Raw genomic sequence first — 7,833 nt, 5'->3', positions numbered from 1 at the left:
TACCTCTTCTGCTTCCCTTCACCACCCTCTCCCACTGTTTCACCCCCATCTTTGCAAAGGGGCCCAAAAGAAACTGTATACCCCCTGATAAAATTCCTCTCAGAGGCCCTGCTCAATCCACTTTGGAAATACAGGTCCAACTTTGTTATACGCTGATTTTTTATACACAGATTTGACTCAACACTGCAAATGAGAAGGAATGTGCAGATTGGTTGGTTGGCAACCTTCAGTCTCAAAAGACTATGGTATAAGCCTACAGCACCCGGTATTCCCAGGCGGTCTCCCATCCAAGTACTAACCAGGCCTGACCCTGCTTAGCTTCCGAGATCAGACAAGATCAGGAGATAGTGTTCAGTATAGGGAGATGGTTGGCAACCTTCAGTCTCGAAAGACTATGGTATAGGGAAGAATGTATCCCTTTAAAATCACAGTTTAAAAAACTGCTTTTCTTACTGTTTTAGAAAACAGTCATGCAAGTAATTACAGCAGTGGTTCTCAAACTGGGTTGTCGCAACCTAATTATCCACAGATTTTTCACAAATCCACACATTTTTCTATCTCAACGCAATGAGGACCCTTTAAATTAAAGGAAAATAGTCATTTAACAATAGCCCCATTAATGCGAGAGAGGGCAGCCAGCTGACAATCCATCAATCACTCTCTCTCCAGGCGCTTAGAAAGGCTTCACTCCAAGGCACGTGACCCCTTCCTTCTTCCTGAGCACATGAAAGAAAGATAATCACTTAGCTCTGGGTGAAGGGAGGGGTCAGTGGTCAGAGTGAAGCTTTTTTAAAGGCCTGGAGAGAGACTGATTGATAGATTATCTGCTTAATGGCTTGCATCACAAAGGTCAGCAAGGCTGTTTTTAAATAGCCGAGCAAAGGGACATTGTTTTTTAAATGGATTTGCTTTAATGCAATTTTTCCACCCACCTGAATAATGAGACTCAGCCTGTACTTGGAAAGAGGAACACACCCAGCAGGAGACTGACATTCAGAAGTTACTTTCTCTGAAAGTAAATTCTGGGCATGGGTTTGAAGAAGTCTATGATTCTATTGATGTTGCACCCCTAATGCTGAGTCACAGGAGCACTTATGACTCAGCAAGTGCTCCTGTGCTTCCAGTGATCAAAATGAAATAATTTAGAGATGTACCTGTTCTGTCTTCTGCCAGGGGAATCCCTCTGCATGATCCTTGCCTTTGAAAAAAGCCACCAGCACAGAGCAGCACAGCATTTCTTCTTGCTCCAGAAGTTTTCTGTTCTTTGTAGTGCAGACATGTTAAAGTTGGCACTGAGGACAGCACAGTGAAGCATAAAATATGGCATTGTGCCGATGTGGATGATGTTATTTCAAGCATCATGGTTCGTTTTCTAATGTTAGTAAATGTATTAGACTCATTGAATTTGAAAGAGATGGTTCAACTTTTACTAAAATAGATAGCTGCTGCAGATTGTAGTCTGCACAATAACTAGCTTGCCTTGGCTTTAGGCAAGAGATTCTAACAGTCATGGCGGGTTGCAAAAGATCTTTCGACAATGACAAAGCTGTTCTTAACTCATAATATTTCAGTGCAGTATCTTCCTAGCAGACACACGAGAGAATGTTTTGCCAAAATAGATAACTAAAGGATGCTAATACGACAGCCTTGTATTTTGGAACTACTTACAGCCTTGATATAAAAGTAATGCTTCTGAATGCGGCTAAGTGCAACATTGGATGTCCGTGCACCATGTTGAAAGTGAATGTGCCCTGATGCTCGATGCCAACATAGTAGTCTCAAAACAGTGAGATGCACATTAAAGCTCTAGCCTGACAGACCTATTACAGGCAGAATCCATTCAGATTTCTTGTGAATATTTCTAATAAGTAATGAGACAGAACTAGAGTGTCATTTGTGAAGGCAGGATTGTGTGTCTGCACCAGCTTCAATAAATGTCCAGCTTCAGTGTTCAAAAAGGTACTTAAGAAATAATTCAGTGTTAGGGCCCTGCAGAAGCATTTCAAGAATCCCAGAACAGTAATGTAGATCCTTTCACATTTTCACAATGCATTTGCATAAGGAATCTGAACTGTGGCTGTGTGATAAATGCTGCCCTGTTTCCTGGCTAGTTTGGGATGCACTGGGCTAAGACATCCTCACATGGTAGCCTTTGACCTTCAGGCACTTTTTCACTCACCTGATTATTACACTGTTCTCCACTTCATTTGTTTAATTCCTTTTTCTTTGGGGTTTCCAATAAACAGATTATATTTTGCTCCTTGTCTGTTTAGTCCAGTGGTTCCCAAACCGGTGGGTTGCAATCCACCAGGGAAACAAAAAAAGGCAGCAGAAGGCCAAAAATCGGCAGCAACATGATTAGGATGATCATGCTACTGCCAGGGAGGGAAGGGTTTTTTAAATGTATCTGGGGGTCGCTACGGCTCTCCAGAGGGTCCGGGGAGCCTGTGACCCCCTCAGCAGCCCTCCCAACTGTTCCAAACTCCTGTAAAAAAGAAAAAAAAAACTACTCTGGAGACCCTTAGCAGCCCCCAGGTAAGTTTGAAAAACCCTTCTCTCCCCAGCAGCAGCATGATCATCTGGATCATGTTGCTGCCCCTCCCCCCTCCCCTCCCCCCCAAGTACTTACAGGGTTCCCAAAGTCCGAGTAGGACTTTGGGAACCACTGGTCTAGTCCATGTTCACTAGTAATTCCTTGGCTTATGACATCTGATTGCTCACAGGTGCTCTGACAATTGGGTTTTAAAAAAGAACCACTGGGTTCTGTGCTTATTTCCGCACTGTCCAATGAACACTCGAGACAACAGATATGGAAGAAAGGGCCACTTTATTGTACATTAACAAGAGGAGCAGAGGCTGAGACCTGCAGTATCCGAGGCAGCGAAAGCCCCTGTGGTGCGGGGAGGGACCTCTGGGCGGTACCAGAAACCTCTGCCCCCAGGCGGGCATGCACCCAACTCCGAGTCGCGCCCCGCTGCTGGGACGGCATGTCTCATCCATGTCTATCCCTTAAGGGGAAGGCAGCCAGACCGCAGACTGTGCCACCTCGAGCCACTGAGCCTCTGAGGTGTGCCCCACAATCCCGGCCAGGGCCCCGTCTAAGTCCTCGTGCCGCCAAGCCCCTGAGGACTGAAATAGGGTTCTGCCCTGCCTATGCCACCTGAAGGTGCATGCCAGAGTCCCATTCACGCCTCCTAACCCGCACCACCTGCCACAAGGAGGGGTCAGCCTAGCGCTTGACCCCCCCCGCTCCCAAACAGGGGAAGAAGCGACTTAAGGCCACCCTGCAGGTCCTTAAGAAAGATGTCTGCGCCTTCCTCCGACAAATGAACACCGTCGCCCCTGTACATGTAAGGTCGCGAAAACACAATCGCAGGATGCATGACCACCCTGCCACCAGCACAAGACACCAAGTTGCCAATGCTCCTGGTACCTTTTCTGCGCATCCTCTCAACCTTAGTGCAGCAGAAAGCCCCCCGCCACACACGCCGCTGCAAGAAATCCGACCAAACCAAGGTGGTCTCCGGCAGCCAACCCCTAAGGGTGTCAATGTCTTCCCAAGCTCTGCTCATCAGAGCCAGACTGGACATCCTGCACAGGTCGTTTTTGCCCAGGTGGAGCACCAAAATGTCCGGTGGGGGGGGTTCACATTCAAGAACTCCATCAACGCGGGCAGCAGCTGGCCACATCTCATGCCCCTCTTGGTTAGCCAAGCAACCTGCACTGCCAGGCCAAGGCCCAGATTCGATCCGAGGGGGGTAGCAGCCGCCCTCTTGCGGGCCCAAAAGATAATGGAGTGGCCGCAGATTAACACGCGCATCAGGCTACCATTACATCCTGCAAGATGAAAAACAGAGATGTTATTGCAAGGCATCCCCTTTTACGCTGCTCCCCCCACAGATGGGGTATTCCCAGCTGCTATACGCGTCATTTGTGCACGTAGCGCCTGTAGGTTGACGAACGCCAACGACCTATCCTTTGTATGTCCTCCACTGACAGCCCTAACGCAGCCCTGCAGAGGCTGCCCTGATGCGGAGGGAGTGCAAGCCAAACTCCCTAGGCTGCAGTCCTAAAACCCCCAGTGCTCATGAGAAAATTGCCCGAAACTGCGTGAGAGGAGAGCCATCCCCATGCTGGAACAAAGCCCCTGAGCGCTCCCCTGAGAGTGCAAGATACTCCCTCAGCGCCACAACTGGGCACAATGGCATTCCTACCACCTCCTTGAGAGTCACCGAGCAACCAATGCCCCTTTGGTCTGTCTTAGACTGTCTGAGGGTAATTGAGATTCCTCCGGGCACCCAGGTTAGGTCTGCCCTCCGTAGGGCCCGCGCAGATTGATCAGTCTTGTTTTTTGCCAGGAACTCGCTGGGGCGAAAAGCGTCAAAGAAGGCTGTCAGCAATGCAGCCCTGAAAAGTAGAACTTCACCTGGTGACACACATAGGGTCGCTAAGGTCCCTGCAATACCCTTGAGCAACTCTGGTGTGATAGGGCGCCTGTGGTCCCGGACAGGGGGTGCTTTCCTGGCGAAGCCTTCTAACATCCTCCGCACTCTGAAGTCTTGAGTGAAATCAGGGTATCCCTCCACTTTTGAAATGAAGGCTATAGCAGACATGAAGCCCGGGAGGGAGCTAACCGCCCTCCCAGACCGCTGCAGGTGGAGAAGGAAAAGTAACAGGTGCTCAACCAGTGCCGGCCATAGGCTGGGCAAGCCAGCTGCCAGTCTAAACTCAGCGAACTCTGTTACCTTCCGTGAGTAGCCCCTCTGCGTGCTGGGCGCCAGTGAGGCGCATATGACCTCGTTTACTTCTGTAAGCCAAGGTCCCAGAGCCAAGGAGGCATGCGGTCCGGGGATGGCGCTGCCCCAGGGGCGAGTTCCTGAAATCGGTCTTCCTGAAATCGAGACAAAGCATCTGCGATGCAATTCTCAACCCCTAGAACGTGCTGAACTACGAAAAGAGCGTTGATGCGCAGGCATTGCAAGACGAAATGTCGCACAAGCCTCATGACCCTGGGGGATTTGGAAGACATTGAGTTCACTACTGCCACCACTGCCTGGTTGTCGCACCAAAAACGCACCGTGGCATTCTGGAACTCACCAGCCCAGATGTGCACCGCCACCACTATCGGGAAAAGCTCCAGGAAAGTAAGGTCAGCTGTGATGCCGGCCTGCACCCAACCCTGCGGCCACGGTGCAGTGCACCATTGACCACGGAAAAAGATACCAAAACCAAAACCTCCCGCTGTGTCTGAATGCACCTGCAAGTCGGCTTCGAGCAGCTGCTCAGAACGCCAAAAGGAAACCCCGTTGAATTCCTCCAGGAAACGAAGCTAGACCACCATGTCTTCCCGCATGGCCGCTATGACCCGCACCCTGTGGTGTGGCGAGCACAACCCCGCCATGGCCTCGCACAATCTACGCAGGAAAGCCCTCCCTGGCGCGACCACCCTGCAAGCAAAATTCAGATGCCCTACCAGCGCCTGCAATTCTCGCAGCATAATCTTCTTTACCTGTATCACCGCCTGCAATTGGGACACTAGCGCTGTCAACTTGTTGCTTGGTAGCCTGCTTGCCGCTGCCACCGAGTCAAGCTCGATGCCCAAAAAGGTCATGCGGGAAGAGGGGCCCTCTGTCTTGTCCTGAGCCAGCGGGACCCCTAAATCGCGTGTCAGCGCCTCAAAAGTGGTGAGCAGCCTCTGGCACTGACCTGTGCCAGCTGGGCCCATAAAGATAAAGTCATCGAGATAATGCGCGGTAGTTCGCGCTCCGCACCACTTCCGTAGGGCCCACTCCGGCATTGTACTAAAGCGTTCGAAAGTGGCACAACTCAATGAACACCCCATTGGGAGTGACCGATCCAGATAGAATTGGCCCTGGAAGGCAAAGCCCAGCAAGCAAAAATCTGCAGGATGCACTGGAAGCAGGCGGAAAGCGGACTCGATATCACATTTAGCCATAAGCGCACCTGGGCCGCAGCGTCGCAATATGCGTACTGCATGGTCAATAGACGTGTAGTAGACTGTGCAGTACTGGTCGGGAATTTCGTCATTCACCGATGTCCCTTTGGGGTAGAACAAATGGTGAATGAGTCGGTATTCCCCTGGGGCCTTCTTAGGCACCACCCCCAGCGGAGAAACCCTAAGGTCAGGCAAAGGGGGAGTAGGAAAAGGGCCCAACACTCACCCCAAACCCACCTCCTTAGCGATCTTCCTCTGGACAATGTCCTCCATGCCTTTGACTGACTTCAGGTTTTGAGCTAAGCTCACACCCTTGGGATGTGGCGAGTGTATACGGAAACCCTGATTGAAACCCTCCCACAGGAATTCTGCCGCAGTGCGATCAGGGTAGTCGCGCAGCAGCTCGGCCAACACCGGCAGCCTAATCAGACTTGGCCCCTTTGGAAGCGGGTATGTCACCTGCACCCCCTCCCTTCTTCTGACCTGTGCCTCGGCACCTAGGTCTCCTGTCGTGGTAACCCCTTGGGCAGGAGGTGATCGGGTGGCCTGTGCTGCACAGTCCACAGTTGTGCTGGAAAGTACAGCTTGACCTAGAACAGTACCCTGACAAAGCATATTCATAGCAAGCCCGCGGGGGTTGAACCCACTGGCCCAGCGCTCCCACCTGTGGTGGCCCCGTAGGGTGTGAATTGCTGTTCCTGGCAATCAGGTGGCCGCTGTCTGAGCGCTCGCCCCCGGCAGCACCTCCCGCCATCACAAGTTGCATCCACAACTCTGAGTTCGTCCTCTCCCAAGAAAGCTGCGGATTATTTCCCAAGCACATGAGGAACTGCTCATCATACGCCAACCAACCTGAACCCGAATATCCCCTAAAAGCCCTGTGAATCAGGTCCAGGTACTTTGCCAGCGCCAGGCCTTAGGACAGATCTCTCTGCAGTACTACCCCCATGTAGATGGTAAACCCTGCCAGCCAATTAGTCCAATTCCGGTCGATTTTAGGCTTACGAACTGTCTGATGCTCTCTATTGCACTCCCCTGGCCTGATCTCAGGCTCTGGCTCCCTGTGGAGAAGGCTGAAAAGATCCACATACTCACCCTTCCATATCTTCGCTTTAACTGCCGGGGCCAAATGATTCCCCAGAGGAAGCGCCTCCTCCCCGTATGGCATAGGGGGAAGGGGGGGAGCCCCCTGAACCACCGCCTTAGAAGCTGGCGACAATAGTGGCCATGAACCCGCTGCCGGCCCTGCCCCATTCTGCACCGGCAGCCCAGCCTGCCATGCCTGGGCTGCGTTGGCCAGCTGTAATGCTGGGTAAGCCTCCCCCTGAGCAGCAGGGAGCTCGCCTGTCACTGCAACCCCCACAGCCGGTTGCACGCTCGCTCCCTGGGCGCCGTCCTGCACTTGCGCAGGGCCCGAATGCAACACAGCCCCTGCCGACGCTGTACCACCCTGCTTACTTACGGCCTGTTGGGCGGCCCATCCCTGCGGAGAGGCTGGCTGTCTGCCTTCCAACAGCTGCGTAGACACTGACACGCAGCGGGGCTGCGTAGTCTCCGCCACAGCCAAGCCGGGTGAAGGCTGAGGCAAACCTGGCTGCCCTTCAGGGCCATCAATTACAGACCCTGGGCACCCCTGCTGGTTGTGCAGAACAGCGCAACCTCCCCAGACTCCCGCAATTCCTGCCAAGCCTCTCCCTTCATACTCACCCCTGCTGGCCTGGGCCTCCGTGTTGGGGTTGGGAACTGCAACATACGTGGATGGCGCCTCTGCTGCATTGCTGTCCGCAGAGGCCTCTGGAGCTTCTCTTGCCAGGGTCAAAGCTGGGCCTGTAGCAGGCCTCTCCATTGCCGCTGGCGTCGCCACTGTGACCGGCCTG

At 52.5% G+C, this 7,833-nt stretch overlaps 1 pseudogene; it reads right to left on the bottom strand.

The window, feature by feature from the left end:
• Window positions 1-250: 250 nt before the first annotated feature.
• LOC136637969 (5S ribosomal RNA) lies at window positions 251-373 on the bottom strand (annotated as a pseudogene).
• Between the last annotated feature and the right edge of the window lie 7,460 nt (window positions 374-7,833).

Source organism: Tiliqua scincoides, chromosome 1, assembly GCF_035046505.1.
Source record: "Tiliqua scincoides isolate rTilSci1 chromosome 1, rTilSci1.hap2, whole genome shotgun sequence".
Taxonomy (NCBI): domain Eukaryota; kingdom Metazoa; phylum Chordata; class Lepidosauria; order Squamata; family Scincidae; genus Tiliqua; species Tiliqua scincoides.
The sequence above is the reverse complement of the archived record's forward strand: the minus strand, read 5'-3'. Positions and strand labels throughout refer to the sequence as shown.